Consider the following 20,077-nt stretch of genomic DNA (forward strand, 5'->3'; position numbering starts at 1 on the left):
CTTCACTTGAGTCTCCCTGTGTCTGTCGTGAACACTTTCTCTCTCTCTTTCTCACCGCCATCTGTCTTTTCTCTTTCTCTCTCTACTTCTCTGCGAGCTTCCTATCTTTTCTACAATTTACTGAAGTGAAAGCAGGCAAAATAAATATTGCCGGTGCTAGAAAACAGATAAAAAACACACACTAGACATTTCAGGGCGTTAGACACTGCTTCACCGTCAGCTCAGATTTCACTGATAAACTCAGTAAAAAAAAATGTTGTAATGAAGTGACACATGCACGCATGAAAAATATTCGAAGGGAGCTGTGATGTGAGATTTGTAAGCACGGTGAGGATCAGCTTCGTACTGGGCTTAACGTGGCCTGTGGGATGGCGGCTTTGTCTCAAGAGAACAAAGAACAGCACGTCATTACAAACCACTGGCATAAATTACTCCAGCCTGCCCACACAGTGTAGTCTGCGTAGTCTTCCTCAGCGAAGGCTTTCACAAGAGCTGTGTGTGGGGCTGCCGTGCAGGCTCGGATTTAGCACCCTTTATTTAATATACCTGGGTCCTCAAAACCCAACACAATATGCACACCAGCTACACGGCCGCCCTATAACTGCAGTACACTAGCATGCATTAAAACTCCAATTATGTCTGGATTAAGATTTTATTAGTGTAGGGGCTTTTGTGTGTGGCATTATGTAGACAAGGCAATATGTATGCATTCAGGAAGAAAAATTGTGGAATGCTTGGTAATGCGTTTTGCCTGAAAAAATGTTACTTTTCATCCAGTCGTTCATGAGTGAATATTTAAAGTAGCCTTATATGCTGCATTTTTGGTTTCAATCATGGAAGATTTAAAACCCTTGTCTGTTGAGACCTAACTGCTGGGGAAGTCTTTTCTGTAAGCTCATAATGAATGCTCGCCTCTTTTTAAAAAGCAAAGTAAGAATATGTGAAGGACGTCTTTCCTAGTCCTTTCATCCATTTACAAATTGCACCCAGGATCAGACCACAAATTCAGCAGTGCAAACTCCGAAAAGACCACATGAGAGAATCTGACTGACTTTACTGTAGTCGTTACAGTGGGGTTTGGATGCACCCATCTGAATATACTCAAGTCTTTATCCTTTCACCACATTTTATATTATATATTATACATTATATTTTCAATACTTTTGCAATAGATTTTTTTATTTACCATAAATTAGGATATAAGGAATTTCCTTAAACCTGTGCTCCAGTAGTGACACAAAAATACAGTGGAACACTTAGTTTTAATATATTTTGTTTTTCTAGCTAACTTATTTTACAACTAAGTTATAACACAGAGCAGGTCTGGCTACTCTCTTCTGTCTGTACTCTCATTCCTGCTGGTGGCATGTGGTATTTATATGGTAATTTCATGAAGAATTGGTCACACACTGGAAATGACCATACAGCACCTGCCTCTCTACCTTCTAGTTCCTTTTGATTATTTCTGCAGTGTGTGTGTGTGTGGGTGTGTGTGTGCGCGTTCGTGTGTGTGCGCGTGTGTGTGCATGTCTGCTTGCATGTATGCCTGTTCCTGCATGTTTGTATGCTTTAGAGAAAGTTCATGAGAAAATGGGGAGGGGGGGAGGGGGGGCAGGCCAAGGTGTAAACAGTGTTTGTTGGATGTACCGTGGCAGAGCTACGCCGGCACCTTCCTCCCCGCTGTGATATTGGGAAGGTGCTATGACAACCGAGATTCATTGGAGGCGATTGCGGAGATATGAGCGCACGCTGGGTTGTTCTTTACAGTGCAGATTAATTTTAAGGGTTCACGGTGACAGTAAAGGTGACCAGCCATCAGGAGAAGGAAGCCCCACTAAAAACTCTATAAACGCAACCTTTTGTAATCCTGACTCTATTTCCTTGGAGATTTCTCAAGGCGACAAATAGGCTCCTCAAAGCTAGTGGCCCTGATGGGGTGTGCATCTGTGGCCGTGCCCTCTTACACATGGCTTAGCTGAAATGGAAAAGGTTTCAGGTGCTTTATCCAGTCTGCTTATGGGAGTGGAGAACAGTTATTTAAGGCAAAGTTTACACTGCGGTTTGAAGGAATAGGACGGTATTCTGCTTCTTTTGCTCTTGCTCTTCGTTCCTGCACACTTTGGACTCGAAAATGGCGAGGAGATTTCTTAGACAGCTTCACGATGTCCGTCTACCTTTGGCCCTGCTGCGTGCCTGGTCTTTGCCTGTTAGGCTAAGCGATTGCCCACCAGGCTGTTTAACATGCACGGCGCTGGAGCGGGGCCAGGGGAACATGTTTCTCGGGCGACTCCCCTGACGTTGCCCGTGCGCTGGGCTCTGCTTGGGAGGTCTCACCGGGCCACTCCTGCAGCTCGCCACCAACAATGGTTAGTCTAATGAGTGATTAATTAGGCTCCAGACATAGAGGAGGGGCAGTGACCTCGCAGAGAGGCCTTTCAGGAAAGAGAGGGAGAGAGAGAGAGAGAGAGAGAGAGAGAGAGAGAGAGAGAGAGACCCCTGCTGAATAACCAATTTATTGAGAATAAAAGGGTCTGGTGGTGCTGCAATCAAAACATACTATAAATCTAAGACTCCCAGTGTCAAAGGAATCATGTGTGTGCATAGCTCTCCATTATAAAAAAGAGTGCTGCTGATTTGTTTGACAAACAGATGCTTAATATCATGGAGAAAATAAGGAAGGGTTGCAGTTACTTGCAAGATTCTTTTGGTTCTGTTCTGAGAAAGCCATACTGATAACGATGGATCCTGTCTTATAGTTGACTGTCTTCTGTTCTTAAACATTTTGTGCAGTCTTTAAGGTAGTAAGAGTATGAAAAGTATGACTTTGTTTATATAATAGGTGTTCTCAGTTTGACGCACATGAGTGAACGAGCAGTCCGTAACACAATACACACTTTCTTTTGTACCCACTTATGCTTTCGGCAAAGTACTGACTTTAAAACTACCTTGAACAGAATAATCTGAGTGACTTGAACATAGCTCATAATCAAGCAGAGGGGGGTACTGTTGGAACAGTTCTATTGAACCTCTTCTGACAAGCACCGAATAAAAAAAAAAAAAGAAGAAGGAAAAACGTATTTTAAGAGTTATTCTGCCTGTTTGAGGAAAGCATGTATTAGTGTCTGGTGAAATGTGTGTGCATGTTTTGTGTGTGTGTGTGTGTGTGTGTGTGTGTGTGTGTGTGTGTGTGTGTGTGTGTGCGTGTGTGTGTGAAAGAGAGGGTAAATGACAGAGGCAAGCCTCACTGAAATAGATTTTGGTATACACACAGATTCCTCCTGTAGACCCTACTGCTTGGTAATAATCTGGAGCAAGTGAGCTCTCTCCAGCTGTAGTTCCACAGTTCTGAGACTGTGAAGAACCCACAACCTGTTCCTGTCGCCTTCTCATAACTCTCTATCACTGTAGTTATATTTTAGTGCCCTTGTTGATAGAAAACAGACTGTTTAAATCAATTAAACGCTCTTCGTGAGTATTGCTGGGCTTCATCAATCTTGCTACAGAACCGATGACATAATATGTCCTCAGTGATGTTTCATTTGGTTACTCACGACAGTTTGACCCGAAACAACAAACATCTGTTCCTAAGGGCTCGGCGTTTGATGGATGTTTTTATGAATCTCCTCTCAGTGATGAATGAGTGTGAACTGACAAGTCTGTCGTGTGCCATGCAAGCGTTTTTCACACCGAGTTTCACTCCAGAAGTTGCGGGCATTATAAGAGGCGTCTCCTGCCAGGACAGCTGAGTCTCTGTCTCGCTACGAGTACCTCACTTCAGTTCGCCTGAGGGGAGCCTGCGGAGAGTCTTGACTTCTGAGCTTCGCCACGGTTCATGCCAGATTATTACATTTCAAATTTGGATTCAGATCTTGTCTTTCGACTTTTATGAACCTTTTACACAAGATTTAGAGTGTTGTAACCTGACTCCAGCAAAATTGCTGAGGGGTTAGGCTCACATATAAAGCAGTTTGAGAATATAACCCATTCATTCTTAAGAAAAGATAAAAATAATTAAAGAACTAAAATGGTGCCATCCGTGTTCCCTTTGGGTCTCGTGTCATGTGACCTGGACTCCGGCTGTAAAGTCCTTTGACTTTTCAGAGTTATGACAACATCGTAGCCGAAGACAGTCAAGGGTGTCACTCCGGCCATGGGGTTAAAACAATTCCCCTCCCAATCACAGAAACAACACAATGGAATAGCTGTCACACCGTGAAACAACACAGGCGATGGCATTGGACAGGGGCGCGGTTTGCATGCAGGTAGGGTGTCCCCACTAATCCGATTTGACGTTTGCATTTGCCGCTCGAGAGGAGCCGCAGCTAGGCTTTGAAAAGAGTGGCAGGTGCACAGCAACAAGTTTTCAGAAGGTGGTGGGGTTATGGAAGATTGGCCACAGCAGATCGAAGCACTCACACCCAGACATATTTCTTTGTTACACCATGACTGGCCCCATGCTTTGGCCATTTCCACATCGCCCATTTTAAGCCCGTGCAGTTGACATTCTGCTTCAAAGCTGTTTTTTTTTTTTGACAACATTAGTCATTGTTGGAAATGCATTTTATTTATTTTTTTTATATTTTACCCTAAGTAGACAGTTTTCTCTGTTTTGATCATTGGATATTTATTTAATGTTAGTTTGTGCCTTTGGCGATCTTTTGTTCAGATCGCAGCGGAGCAAGCTAAAAGTCTTTTTAAAGCTGAATTTCAGAAGGCAGTGGTGCATTTCAGCTGGAGAGTCGATTTGCATTAGAGGTTTTTTCTAAAACCTCTCTCTCAAGGGTCTATCAGTGTGTTAGCACGTCATTATCGTCATGTCCTCTCAACCCCTAATGATCTCCAAATTTCTCATTGTCAGATTGTTTTTCCCCTCAACACTGTCCTGAAAGCACTCTAATTAGTGGAGGAACCAACCTCTGTAATGTGTCTTCTGCAGAGCAGGGGAGGGGCCTGTTCTTCTGTTCACTGCATTGGTTTACCCACAAGGCCATTTGATCTTGCAACCCAGATATGTTTCAATATTTTATATACACCTACACACTCTCACACACATGCATAATACATACACAGGCACATACAAAGATATACATACATACATACACATAGACACACACACACACACACACACACACATATAAATTCCCCACTCACTCTCCTCCAGGCAGCCTTAATGCCTGGGTCCTCTACCAGAGGCCTGGGAGCTTGAGGGTCCCGCGCAGTGTCTTAGCTGTACCCAAGACTGAGCTCTTCTGAGTCCTCCAGATGGACCATCTGGTCTGCCAGAAAAATAAAATTTAAGTTGTCAAGGTAACCTATTTGCAGACTCGTCCAAAAAGGCCCTCACTGGCACCCTTAGGCTGTGGGTTGATGGTTGATATAACACATTCAGGTACATCCTGCAAAAAACTCTTCCTGCAAGAGGTACACAGTGAATGCAGAGTAATGGGTAAGCATCAACTTCCTCGTGTTTAGTGCAGGTCAGTGTTGGAAATGAAATTGTCCTTAATTAGCAGGAAGCCAAGGAAAGGTTAGGGTCATGTATCACTGCACAGGGCACTGAGAACGTTCCTTTAATTGGAGACAGGGAAGCTCTGACCAGAAAGTGAGGGTGTGCGTTTAGCACAGGTTCTGATAATGTCATATAATTGGAAAGAAATCTGTCATGGAAAACTCTTGCGCATATCCTTGAAGGCTTGCACTTTAAAGTAAGATTAATTAAGTTACGGCTTCATTCTCTAATTGTGTATTCCAAGATAATGAGTTGAAAGTTTAAGCAATTATTCCTTTCCCTCTCTCTCCCTCTCTCTCTCTCTCTCTCTCTCTCTCTCTCTCCCTCCCTTCCTAATATTTATATATCTACAATGGTTTGAGGTCAACTAGAATTACTGAAGCTTCATCTCAGCGACTTCAAAATAAATTAAATTGTGTTAAATTAATGAACTTGACTGTGATACCTTTCCCCCCCTCCCCCCAAACACTTGAAAAAGGAGTTGATAAGATAATCAACTTCATAGTCTTGCCAGTTTCAGTCCGCACATTCACTCAGCATTTAAGCTCTCTGCATGAAGGGGCAAGTGGACCTCAAGCTGAAGCTAAATCATGATTTAGTTAATTATACTCTGACAGAGAGATAATAAATATTGATATGGATTATTCAAACCATATGTACATGCTTGATTGGTCATTATGGTTGGCAGCATGTTGCAGAGCACTGAATACTGCTCCTTTAAATGAGACAGACAGCAAGGCCAATAAATATGCTTGAAACCTGCTAATGAAACTCATCATTATGAATTTATACTTTGGAAAAAAAACATAAATCATTGTGGATTGTTTGAGATTGGCACTTGCTCAACCATACATTGCATAGCCCCGGGCAGATCTCCACTAATGTGCAAGATGGGAAAAATTAATACAGTGGAATGTGAAAGTGCCGACAGTGTTGCTAACGTGTTTCCAGTAAAGGTAATTTAATAGGCAAAAACGTGCTGTGGTGACGAACAGAAGGTCATAAGCAGATGAACAAATGCGGCAAGGCTAAGATCATTAGTGCGAAAGTCTGTAGACATGCCATGTTCTCTTCATACACAGGCTATACCTGTGTTATTGATATTAGTTTATTGAAACACGTCGTAATTACATTGTTTTTGCTCTAGTGTCTCAGTTTTGTGCTTATTAATCTCTTTAAGGCCTCCATCTTTGTCCTTTAACTGGTTGCGTTGTTGTCTCATTAAGAGGCCACGTTCTTTAGGCCATATAGCCTGCCTTACTGTAGCCATTACTGGTCTTATGGGCCTGGGAGGTCCAATGGGTTTGCTGGTTTCGCAGGAGAATTTGACTACGTGAAACCCAGTATGGGTTTCTGCATTTCCTTCCCCCTTCCAGTCTCCTAGGAGACCAAGACGCTGCCTCCCATTGTCATTCACCAGGTGCTGGGGCTGGGGCTGGAACTTGTTATCATGCTTTAGCACTGTTAAATTGCACTACAAGCAAGCGTGGAATACCAATGGACCAATTCTTCTTTTTTTTCTTTACCTGCACTTCAACAAGACTCGCCACTGGATAAAGCCAGATCCCCCCCCCCCCCCCTTCACCAGTGGGATGGCAGCGGTGGGGCCTGATGAATAAAAAAAAAAAAAGTCAAGGTGGACGTTAACATGAGGAATTTGTGGAGTTGAGCTGAAAATGGGCAAAGAAGCAGAAAAGCAGAGGAGGGGGCAGAGGGCAAACTAAATCAACCCCCTTAATTGGCTTGTTAAGACATGAAAGAGTTGGCAGAGAAGAGTGGCCTAGAATAGAGGGAGAGGATGAAGGGGGTTACAGAGGGAATGTGAGCAGCTGAAGGCGGGAAGGCAGAGGCGGAGCTGAAGTTAAGTTGACCGACAACTTTGTTTCATTCGGACAATTCTGCGGGATGATTGGACGGCCCTGTTGGGGGGTGGGGGGTGGGGACGAATGAGAGTGTGGCATGCACCAGGGCTACCTGATGAGGCCATTGCGTTGTTCCCTCTCTGGCACTCAATCACTGTGACACATCAATAGGTGTGCGAGATGGTCATTCTTCAAAACTTAACCAACCCACCTTGTCCACAACGCTAATCGCTCCAATCATTCAGTGGGAGGCTTGGTACCTCCTGCCCCTGAGACAGCATCTCCACCTCCCCTTCCTCCTCCCAATCATCCAACTCGGACCACCCGGTCCAGAGGCTTTCCTCACCTGTCTCCACCCATGAGGGTTGGAATGCATGGCTGTGTGGGTGACACATGACGAATGTAAGGAATACACACAGTGGTCTAAATTATGATACCAAAATTGACAGAATTTGGTGAATTCTGGGTTCAGGCAAGGTTTTTCAAGATTATTACAGATTCGATTCCAACAAACTTTCCAATTTTTTTTTTTACCTAACTTCGTGGTTGCCATTCCCAGCCTATAAATCCCAAAGTGAGAGAAGCTTCAAAAACATTATTAGACCACACAGTCATTTAACACTTCTGCCAAACTTAGGAAAGTTGTGCTGTACCTTAATACTTCTCCTTTGCTCTGCTGTCAGCACAGACCCACAATGCAGTGCTCTCAGCAAAACCCTAGTCAACTTAGTCTTTAATACCTCCTTTAATTTCCCCTTTAAGAGGTTATCGTCTCTCTTCCTGTTCACAGGCAAGATACTGCTGTTATGTAAATGTATAGTTTCATTTTAGTCATCTGTGTATTTTTAGCCAGGCTTGGCAGAGTTCAAAGTTCAAAACCCAGTTTGCCAGCAGCAAATTGTGAGTGTTGAAGGGGCGTTGAGACAGAATACGTCCTCTACCCCCCAGCCAAGCTCCACCACGGCTAAATGTTAGGCACCATGCGTAGCTTAGAAGCACCACACATAACAGGATTCTTTAGCTACACCTCGACAGTAGGGAACAAAAGAGAGAAAGGATGAGAACCCCGGGACCCAACGTCTGCTGTGGTGTTGCTTTTGGAGGGCTGCCTCCTCCACCCACTGCAGTAATCGAGCTAAGCCAACCTGACCCACTTTGCTGCCGGTATCCCGGGCTTGCTGCGGATCACACTGCTGTCATCCCTCCCTCTGCCTCTCTGCCGACCCTTTTCCACGGCTCTGTGCCAGGCTGCCTACACTCAACCTCATCCGCCGCCATCCATCCCCACACGGACATCCTTCTCCCTTTCAGCTCTTACAACAACCCCCCACCCAACCCCCCCCCCCCCCCCCCCACCCAAACCCCCCCACCATTTCGGCCGCAGAGGCAGATCAGAGGTGCTCCGCTGCTCTCGTCTTCCAGAGATGGAGGCTAGTTTTACCCCACCCCCTCATCCCCCCCCTCCCACAACGTCCCCGTGCTCCATCCACCCCACATGCGACCTTACGTCGTGTCCACTGCTAGGCCCCTGCCCGGAGACCCCGTGGCGCCCTGCACCCAGCACAGCCAGCGGGGTGGTGAGCAGCGTTAGCGCGGGGGAGAGCTGCGCCGTGAGTAATCGCCAGTGTGGGAAACCCAGCAACGAGCGTTCCAGCGCTGCCTCCACACACCTCCCCCGCTCAGGCTGCACCGCCGCTGTGGTTGCCTGGGTTCATCCTTTTATTGCAAGTACAATAATATTCCTGCATTTCCTTGGTAACGTGTGAAAATAAGGACACGTTTTCAAGTGTGGTAGTTATGGTAGTAGAGGGCACATTCAACACTTACAAGCTCTTTTGACCCAGTTGATATAATGCACAGTTATGTGGAGAATTATGGCCTACACCATTTGTGCAGCGGAGAACATTTGACACGACCTCTTATTAATGTATTAATGATAATGCTCTGAAGCCGTCTCCCTAGCTGCCGTTCTCCTGAGAAAGCCTTCTGCCTTTGAAATAGCTCAGCCGTAATATCAATGTGTCTGAAACCCCTTCTCTAAGACCAAACTATTCTGTACCCACAGGGATTGAGGAAGGATAGTAGTGCTAGAAAATGCTACGGGTTAAAGTGATTGTCTCACAGATTCAATAAGTGCTACATCATTCAGCAATCTCCCTGGCAAGGCACTGTTATTTACTCTTAGAGACCCACTCTCCTTCTCTGGCCTGTGCCTGTTAAACAATGAAACAGAAGGACTGCCCTGGACTTTATGAACATAAAACAAGTTAGCCAGTGCTATTGTTTCAGAGTCGCAGTATTGCAGCTGTCAGGAAAAGCAAATCAAAACTGGGGATGTGTTTTTTTTTTTCTTTTCCTCCATGAGACTGTGAGCATAGGCATCGTTTGTTCTTTTTCACTGTCTTTGCTGTCAGCTGCTCTCTTGTAAATAATTCATTTTGCACTGTAATGGCCACAGTGATACCAAGGCACACAGTGGAATTTATTTATTTTTTGTTTTGTTTTTTTTTTTTTTTTGCTACAACACTCCTGCCGCTCTGCCACAAAACCTGTTTTATTCTCACAAACACCAAATAAAACCTAATGAGAGCTGTTGATAAAAATATCAACGCTTGTTAAAAAAAGGAAGGGGGGATAGAAAAAAAAGCACGAATGTGTCTGGGAAACACTGCTAATTACTTTTTGACCTTACATAAAATATTTCAGGACCAAACGAGATCAAAACAGCTCCCCACTGAGCTTCTTTGCTGGGCTTAAGCTGCACCAATTCTTTCATCCATTTTCATCTTTTCTTTTTCACTTTTTCTGTTCATGTTCGTGTATCATTTTGAATCCTATTCCAGTTTTCTTAAGGGTATTGGTCTCGTAAGTGTAGCTTAGAGCTAAAACAGAAGGACAACTTAGTGCATGCCATGTTTATTATTGGATGCAATGAATTACCTTTAAACAACTTTGTATAATACAAGTTAAAGTCAAAATAAGCAGCAGGGGGTCCAAAATAACTATCAAGAATCTTTATAGTAACTGGTAAATCCATGACATTTAGTAAAAGACATATCAAGAAACACATCTTCAAAATATTGTGGAGCATCATTGCATACACCAAAATCAACTCTTTCAATGATTATTCCCAGACCTGGAGACCTCTAGTATATAATGAGAGGCTGTATTCCTGCACCTGGAACAGAATGTAATCAAAATTCAGTAGCTGCCTGTTTCAAATACCCATTCTTTGGTGAAAGGCCAGACAAAGGGATTTGCCTGGCATGAGAGAACCAATATTGTTATTGATCATCTATCAAATATAAAATTTATATTACAGATGTTTTTCAAGCATCTAAGTCTTGCCACTCGCTTTACCACATTGATTATCATAATACCATTGGTTATAATGTGCTCTAGTAACACACAGTGTATTAGTCTCAGCAGTCAGCTGTTTATATGATGCTTGTGTTTGTTTTTGTCCTTCCATAGCGCCATCACATAACGCCGTTTTAGAACAGTCTAAAAATAGCCGATTGAGGTTAGTTCTTACTACAGTAGCAAAACCGTTCCAATTACTGTAACAGAGGAAAACGGGCGTGCAGCCTCGAGGACAAACATCACCCTTCTCTGAGGAGAGCCTTGCCTTTCGGCCACTTGGCAGAGAGCAGTTACAGTGCCATCGGTTTCAGAGTCAGCCTATCAGCCTTGATTTTGGTAATTAGATTCTTCTCTTCCATATGCTCTAGGAGGCGTATTGAAGCATTGGTGGGTGTTTGCGCTGCCCCACGTGGCTCCGTGTTCAGAGGCGTGGTGGTGGAGCTCTGGACGGACGCTCCGCAGTGAGGCGTGGTCCTCCGCTCCCCCCTCCACAACCCCGGTCTCTCCGCCGTGTCCCGGCCGCTCCGTCGGGGGACGGGGAGTTATGTCCAGGCAGGCCAGGCCCGCGTGTCCTCTCGCGCTGCCGCGTCCCGTATTTCATCGCCGTCCTGCTCTGCCTGCGCCGGCCGCTGTGTCGTAAATCCGACGACGGGGCTGTTAATGTCCAGCAATTACGGGGAGGAACACTAAGTGAGTCGCTCGCGGAGGCCTGTGCCTGGTGCACCACTGGTCCTAGGATGCGCTACATTTATACCGTGACCTGTGTAGACAAATCATCCTGAATAACCTCCTGCTGTCTCTTTTCATATTTTAGTTTTATTGTAGTGCTGTTTCTGACCATTCCACGGTTGCCAAGAGGACCCAAACCCCCCTAAAAAACAAAACATCAAACATCACATGCATCAAATAAAATGCTTGAAATAACCGATGTGTCAAAGGCGTAAATATTTGGGTAAACTCAAATAGGGGGTTTACGTGGGCTGCATCAGCTTCTGGGGGCGTACAGATGAAATGAAATGGAGCTGGTGGGAGTGTGTGTGTGTGTGTGTGTGTGTGTGTGTGTGTGTGTGTGTGTGTGTGTGTTGTGTGTGTGTGTGTGTGTGTGTGTGTGTGTGTGTGTGTGTGTGTGTGTGTGTGTGTGTGTGTGTGTGAGGGTCTGATTGGGCTGTGTGCTGTGACACCTTCCCAGTTTGGAAGATGAATGCGCTGTGTTATTGTTGTATTATTTGGACAGGGTGATGGAGGAGGGCTGCGACCCCGAGAGGTGAAAGTAAAATCTAAGTGAGTGATTCCTGCTCGGAGAGAGAGAGGCGCTCAGCACCCAGAGTTGCGGCTCGAGACACTGCCCATTACATCTGAACAATTTGCCAGTCCTCTCCTCCTTTTTGACTTGTGTGAGCCATTATTCCATTTTCAGCACAAAATCATTTAGTGCTTTTGGCACCCGCGTACATCATTAACCTGCAACGGGGCCCGGCAGGCTCCCCATTCTAATTCGCCGGTTGGCTCTGTGGCCCTGGTGGCCGGCCTGCCGCCATTCATCAGGCAGACAGAGCCCCATCATCCCACCGCCCGCTGCCTCTCTGATTATTGTTGACCAGCAAAACACTTGACCTGCAAACGGCAGCACTATGAGAGTAATCTACCTTGACATCTTTGGATCTAATGGCAGAGCAGGATCGATGGCCCCTGCTCAACCCTGTGGGCACAGCAGCCTGGCTCACCATCGCTGCTCCCAGGCAGACCTGCAGACCGGCCCGGGTGAACGGGCCTTGCAGCTCGGTTAATCAGTCGTATTCGGGAACTGCTCGCGTCCCCCTGGGGTCTTCCACCGGCCGCTGCTCATGTGCTAGCAGCAAAAGAGGGTCAGTATAAATTGTTTGCTGTTTGACACCTTCAGTTTAAAATGGACCTCAGGGTCCGGGCAGCCATTGAAATGGATTATGCTGGCAAGCTGACACTCTGCAGGCTTTTAAAAAAACACAAAATATGTCCATGTTAGATGGACACAAATATTGCCACAACTGTGTTTTCTTTATAGTGTTATTAAAAATGTATTAAGTGTGTTTGTTGATGGAGGAGGGGAATAGCAAAGAAATGTTTTTGTATTGTTGTAATTTCATAATGGTCAATTTTTACAAAAGAAATAATAAAAAGAACTCCTGTAATTCAATTAACACCTCTGTGATGCTACAGTGTATATTGACTGGTAGAAATGTTACATAGTATCTATGTGAATGGAACAAGGTTGTTACCTATAAAAAAAACAATTAGCTATTTAGCAAATTAATAGTTATTTTGGACAGGTGCTTACATGAGCGGGTCAGTGTTTCATCAGACTGCAGACGACCAGGCCACAGCTGGTAGGAAGTTCAATATATTGATGTGGCGTGCAGACAAGCCTTCTCAGGAAAAAGTGGTTCGTCAGCTGCAGGTTTGATGTCCAGGCTGTTGCCCAAGGGGAGGCAGGTTGGCACCCAGAGATATTGACATGGGGACAGATCATTAGCCCTCTCTCCATCCCTCCGGCCCTCTGCTCCATCTTTCATTTAAGTTGCCAGTCTCATGTGAAAGTGCCAGAAGCCTCCATAGTTATGCTTAACAGGCCGAGCCAACGGTATCCCACATTGTTCTCTCCATTACTTTCTCATAGTGACCATAAGCATGTTTATTTTTAAATCAGTTGATTCCTGCTTTGACATAATTCTGGTGGTTTTCTAGTGTCGTGTAGGCACATGAAATATGTTTATGTGTGAGCAAAAATAAGTTATTTCGTGGAAACCTAGGTTATTGATTTTGAGTTGGCAGTCTTGCTAAAAAATCCCTATACTCAGCACATGTTTTGGCGTAATGATGGCGCAGTAACTTGAGGAGACATATGGAAGTTATGCTGAACTTTAGATGGTTATTTTGCAAAACTCTTTCCTGTGCAGAGCTGTCTAGGCCTGGGCACATACAGATTGGGGGGGGTATGGGCTTCGTGAACAGTTGTGGCAAACATTATTGGCACCCTTCTTTGTATTCCATATCAAGGCCAGCATCTGTAGAAATAAATGGATATGTACCAGCGTTGTGTAAAACAGCTGGCCATTCCACATATATGAGATGGGCAGAATGAAAGGCATCCTGCCCTTGCACTTGGCTGTAATACTTTGGCAACAGTTGCAGCATGCAAACTTTTTTATGTAGCCATGTGTGAGCATCTTCCAACTGTTTGTCAGGTGTATCTGCTACTCTCCCACCCCATTTCTTTTAAGCTCTTGTTATAGGGTTTCTTTTAGCAGTTCTCTCCGAAGATTATCGATTGGATTGAAATCGAGACTCATTACTGACCAGTTTAATGTAGTCTCATTCATTCTTGTTGACTTTAGGGGTGTGTCCTTCCGCTGGAACCATGGTGTTCTACCCAAATCGAGTTTTTATACTCTTTGAACACATTCAAGGCTTCCAGTCCCAGAAGCAGCAAAGCAGCACCACAGTCTTGTGGATTCACTGTAGTTAAAAATAAAAATTAATAAAAAGAAGTATTACTTTCCTTGTGTGTATTCCTAGATTCCTAGCTTAATGATATCCTTAGAATCAGACATACTAGCATAAGGGATTCTTTCAAAGAGACAAGTGCTATTGTAAGTCACTCTGGTCAAGTGGATCTGCTAAATGCCATACATGTACGTTTTGGCTTCATCTGTCCATAACACCCTTTTCTCTTTTCCTCAAAGCTCATTTGTCACTTTTTATGTGTTTGTTAAGCAGCTTCTCTGTACCCTTCTCAGTACAAACCCATAACCTCAGGCCTCTCCAGCTTTACATCTTGTATGCGGTTTGTTTGTTTTTTTTCTTTCACCAACTTTTGCACGGTTTGGTCATAAATTTTCCTCTTCCTGCCACGTTTTGGAGGGTTCTTGAATGTTCCATGAGTAGCAAACCACTTGATAGAAACTCAGACAGTTGAATCAGACATGCCAAGGTCTTTGGAGGTAGTGATGTACCCTTTAAACTGCTAGCGCTTGGTTATAATAGCATTTCTGGTCTGTGCTGACAGCTCTCTTGTCTTTACTATTGTGAACAAGGAGCAGGGAATAAACCTGGCCTTTATAGGCATCAGAGCAACCATTCATAGGCTAATTAAAGTCTTTTGAGTGCTGACAAGGTGGGGACGTCACTGGGATTTCTTATCGATCACCAGTTAGTGATTTTGTCCTTTGTTGGTAATTGAACAAAAGGTGGCAATAATGTACTGGCATTGTTTTAGTTGTTGTATCCTGCCTTTTGTTAGTTTTTGTATCAAACTTGACCCAAACTATTTAACAAAATACTTTATTTCAGATGTTTTACATTGTACTACAAATTTGAGGGTGCCCAAAATGACCACAAATGTATGTTAAAGGTGGAAAAAGATGGCATTTAAATGTTAACATTTTGTTAACAAAAATGCCTTCAAATTGACTAGAACGAAATGGATTTCAAGAAAAGTAACACATCCTTCACAAATTTCCTTTAGAAAAGTTGAAAGTTTTAGTAATTGGGATACATTTTGGAAAGAATGCTCTGAGTGACTACAGCTCACCTCTTCCACTCTTAGTGCTTATGTGTCATTTATCACGGTGTTGCGCACACACTTTAGTGGTCGTGCGAGCTTGTGTCCTTCAGATCAACCTTTGCAATCTGCTGTTCATTCAGGTGACTTTTCTCCACAGGCTCATTAAGGCAGGACGCAGTCCTCCACCACCGAGAATGGGGCATCTGTCACTTCACATTTAAACAGAGGATCCTCCCTGCACACCCTCCTAACTGGCAAACAATCCATCCTTATTTACCCAACACAATTGCAGTCGGATTGGATTTTGGATATGGAGCCGAGTGCTTTTCAATTTGAATCAGAACATTAAGTGGAGTCCCCTCCCCCACCCCTACCTTTTTTATTTTGTCATTTTTATTTTTTTACTTTTTGTTTTCTGGTGGTTGAAGTGATTAGGAATTTGTTTGGTGAAGCAGGTGACCTCGTGATTTTAAGGAAATCACAAGCAATAGGGGGATATTGTGAATTCAGTTGGACTCTTTGGGTCGCTACAAATGTATATACCACCATACCATCAGTGATGAATTTGTTTTTGGAACTGTCTGGTTTTGCATTCTCCTGTCTCTGCGTGTCCTGTAATAGGTCTTTTACTGTATTTGCAAGCTTGCCTGAATATAAATTTGATTGCTGATAACCCTCGTGACCCAAGAGCACAGGGGTTTCGAATGCATTATTGAAAGCAGCACACCTTGACGTCTTCACATCCACTTCCCTGGTCCGTGACGATGAACCACCACCTTAGCATGTCAGACTAGCTGGGCATAAACCATATTGACTTGTTTCAGATTTTCCACATTGCTACTGCATCCAAGGTCAAGGTCTGTGTGCATTTAAAATGCAAACTGTTATGTTAACTATACGCGAAAAATGTGGGTGAGAGAGCGAGAGAGTTGCAGGTTGTCTGGCCAATACTTCAAGCCTCCTCTCCAGCATGTTCAGGCCAGCCCAGGGGGTCCGTGGTTCTCCTGTTCCGCAAAGGCCACCTCTAATCCTGACCGCCCGAGCCTGGTGAACAGGTGCTTCTCCCCGCAGTCAGACCGAGCAAATCCATCAGCACGCCTGCTTCTCTGTCTCTCTTATATGCTTAACGGAACCACAATGTTGCTCAGCAAGGTAAATCCAGAAGGATGGATCGCCTCAATACCAGAGCGAAGCCACACGGAACGACAGCAAATAAATAGCCAATGACGAGGAAAGAAAATATTAATGTCTATAAGAGTTTTGTCATCTTCTGGCCTCGCATGGCTTCTCCTGTGCATATGTTATTTACAACTTGCAACTAGTGAGGCGACCCCACCCCCCTTTGTTAATTCTGTCAGGGTGATATTTTAATAAATCATGTCTGACAGTCTCGGAATTGGCACATCACTTTTTTAAGGCAGTGCGCCTTCAAGCTAGCCGGCTGATTGATATGATTTTGTTGATGTTCGAAGGACTGCCTAGTGAAACAGGGAGCAAACTTGGAAACCGAAGTCTTGGCTGGTAAGCAGACCGACTCAAGGTCTTGATGGGGCTCGTCGTGTTCATTAGGGCTGACCAAACAGGCTTTGTCTTGCTTTCTGATGTCCAGAAACAATCCTAACCCTCGTGTTCCCAGCTCATGTTCCTAGTTGTTGATGCAACAGATCATTTTTGAAACAAACAAACTAGCTAAATCTGTTTTTTTTAATCTCCTGCATTACCATGCAAACAGGGATCAGAATGCTACTGATGTCTAGAGGCTTTGGTTCAGATCCACTTCTCCCTCTCTCGTTCATTCATGACCAGAATGACTGAGACGAGCAGCTCAGGCAGAATTAGTGTGGCCTTGGGTTTACTTCACCGCTTCTTCATGAATTATTCCCCAGCAGGAAAAGTTGTAGGACAGTTCAATATATTCCTAGCCGTTGATGTTTCACCTTGACAACAGTGGCGGTGAGGTCTTCAGTCGGTATGTAGCTTAGCCACTTGCGTGATTCTGAAGTGTTTTGTAATAGCGTATCTGCTCTGCCAGACATATCATTTAAGTCTAGCCTACTGTCTGCACCTCAGTCAAGACCAAAGGTGCATTCAGATGGGACCCCATTAACGAGTCCTGCCTGCCGGTTCGCTGCTAGGAATGCTTGCTGTTGGCTGAATGTGAATGCATCAACTAGAACACTTCCGTCCAGAGATGTGTGAGATATTTAGACTTCCAGGGCTGATGGCCCGCTGACACCGCAACAGTCCAAAGATGGAGCAGATGTGTAAACCCCCACCCATTTCTTTAGAATTTTTTTATCTTAATATTTTTTTGGCATGCCTTGTCAGTATGTTTTTATCTCTGAGTATATTTCAAGTTGTTGTAAAAATACCTGTTAGGCTCTGTGCATTCTGCATTAAGAAGATGATTCCTGCTGAAGTGAAGCTGAATTTTAACCCCTACCACATTTTAGTGAGAGATGTCAAAGTTCAAGTCCCAAGTTCCTGAGGCCACACTGGTGATTCTGTCTTTACCAGAAGGAGAATCGTGCTTCTTTGAGTCTACGTTGCATGGTTGCCATGGAAACTACACTGGCAAAGCAGCAAATGAGTAATGCCCCCATATGCTTTTTTGTGGTATTGAAGAAAAATATTTTAATTGCTCAGAATAGAATTAAGGAAAGGAGAAGACAAAATGCTAGCTCTATTCTGCATTCTCTCTCTCTCTCTCTCTCTCTCTCTCTCTTTCTCTCTCTCTCTCCCTCTCTTCATCGTAAAGCTGAGCATAATGAAAGACCATCTGTCAAGCCTTAGTCTCTCGCCTTCCTTCCCAGTTTTCTGGTCTTTTTTTAATGCCAATTTCCTTCACTCATTGGATGTTTTGACTTATGGAAATGGGCCTGTCTTAATTAATAAGAGCGTTCCCACCTAGCTCATCAGCGGAGAGTGGAGAGTCGCCCCTCTCCGTTTAGCGGGACATGCCTGATGCACCTAGAGCCAAATTAGCTTGATTTCATTTGGACCTTTCCTCCTCACTTACATGAAGCTCCCTTCGCCCCCTGGCCGAGCTGTGGGTGTGGTGTGGGCTTCAGAACAGCAGCTGAAAAACCAACCACCCTAAGCACAGCAAAGCCCAAACCGAACCCTCTACAGAGGAGACGTTACCTAGCCCATGTGTCTCAGCGAGGTGGTTCTATTTAGGGGTAGTGCATGTGTGAATCTCTCTCATATATCTGTGTGTGTGTGTGTGTGCTGACCGGGCCATGTGTGGGAGATTTATAATACAGTTTAGCAGCCCGGTGAGTTGTCCACTTGCTTTCAGTGCCTCATACTTGCGCGCACAGATAGACACACACACACACACACACACACACACACAGGTGCGCGCGCACCCATACGCACACGGGTGTGGGCTTTCATCGCAGCGCATGCGAAAACCGAGGCGGACGGCGGAAGATCCAAGCCGGAGCCCGGGCCGGGGCCGGCCGTTCCTTGGCGACTGATGAATGGTGGCACTGATGGGTCATTTGTCGTGGTGATGGAGTTAGCCACTGCCCTTTGGGAGGAAGAATAAAATAAAGAAAGCCAGATCTGAGCGTGACGGATCGGCCGACGGTAACAGAATAAGTGGCTGCCATGCGCGCTGCCACCACAGCCGACCTTCCCCTAATTGGACATGCTCAGGGAGCGGCTGTGTGTGTGTGTGTGTGTGTTCGAGTGTCTCGACTTGCGCGCAACACACACAACCCGTCCAGATGCCCCTCTGGACATGCACAGACAGACAGGGCCCAGGAGCTAGGGTGTAGGAGAGGAGCGTCGGGTTACGGCCGAGAGAGGGAGGACTTAGCCGCTGCGCTAAAGGGGTTGGCCGGTGAGTTTGAGAAATAGTAGTGGCGTTTAATGGATTCTGGTTGTAAGTGCTGGGGAGGTAACAACTTTGTTATCCATTATCATCACACTCAGAGGCACTCCTCGAGCAGAAACGCTGCTGTGTTCAGTCACAGCTAATGCGGCTCCCTCACTGCCTTATGTCGACGGGTGCAATTTCTAAACACTTCCAGTCCAAACAGTCCGTTTCTCAGCACGTGTAGTGTTAATAAAGTTAAGTCCAAAGCTTTTAAGTTTCCTTGTAAAAATGTTAAACGAAAATGTGTCCCGGACTGTTAGTAGAGGAATATAGTTTAAAAAGTACATTATAGTAAAACGTCGTTAACATTGAAACCAAGCAATAAGCTAGTGAAGTTGAACATGGTTTAAATGGCAGAACATAAGTGTCTTTTTGAGAGTCTTCAGTCTGCGGTAATCCTGAGGACTAGCGTCTGTGTGTGGACACTGAACCTCCTCGTCTGGGAAGCTCTGGGTTCTTTTTATCGTCACACTCACGGGAGTGGGGGGGGGTGTTTGTGTGTCACACCTCCTCAGCGTCCCCTGCTTGCATTTGTCTTCTTCTTCTTCTTCTTCTGGCCCCTCCCCATGCTCAGTGAACACTTTCCAAGCCTCTATCCCTCCGTGCATTCCCCTCTACACCCAGGATGGAGGGAGGGGAGCTGTAATCCAGCCCGGTAGCCCGCCGTGGGTCTTTTGAAGCTGTGTTGAGGAGCCCGGTCAAGGTAATCTCCGCTCGGAGGAAAGCCGTTCATGGGGAGAGAGAGATGGCAGGGGAGGGTGTGGGAGGCAATGGAGAGTAACAGAGAAATGAGAGAGAGAGTGCAAGGGAGAGAGAGAAAAAGAGAGAGAAAGAACAGAGATCCAAGGCAGGCGATGATAAGGCCAGGGGGGATTTCGCTGCCTTTTTTGGGATGGGATTTTGGTGCAGGCTTTTGC

At 45.0% G+C, this 20,077-nt stretch overlaps 1 protein-coding gene across 1 annotated transcript in view; it reads left to right on the forward strand.

Moving 5' to 3' along the window:
• rbfox3a (RNA binding fox-1 homolog 3a) overlaps positions 1–20,077 on the forward strand; it is a 302,634-nt gene that overhangs the window by 59,695 nt on the left and 222,862 nt on the right.

Source organism: Brachyhypopomus gauderio, chromosome 3, assembly GCF_052324685.1.
Source record: "Brachyhypopomus gauderio isolate BG-103 chromosome 3, BGAUD_0.2, whole genome shotgun sequence".
Lineage (NCBI taxonomy): Eukaryota > Metazoa > Chordata > Actinopteri > Gymnotiformes > Hypopomidae > Brachyhypopomus > Brachyhypopomus gauderio.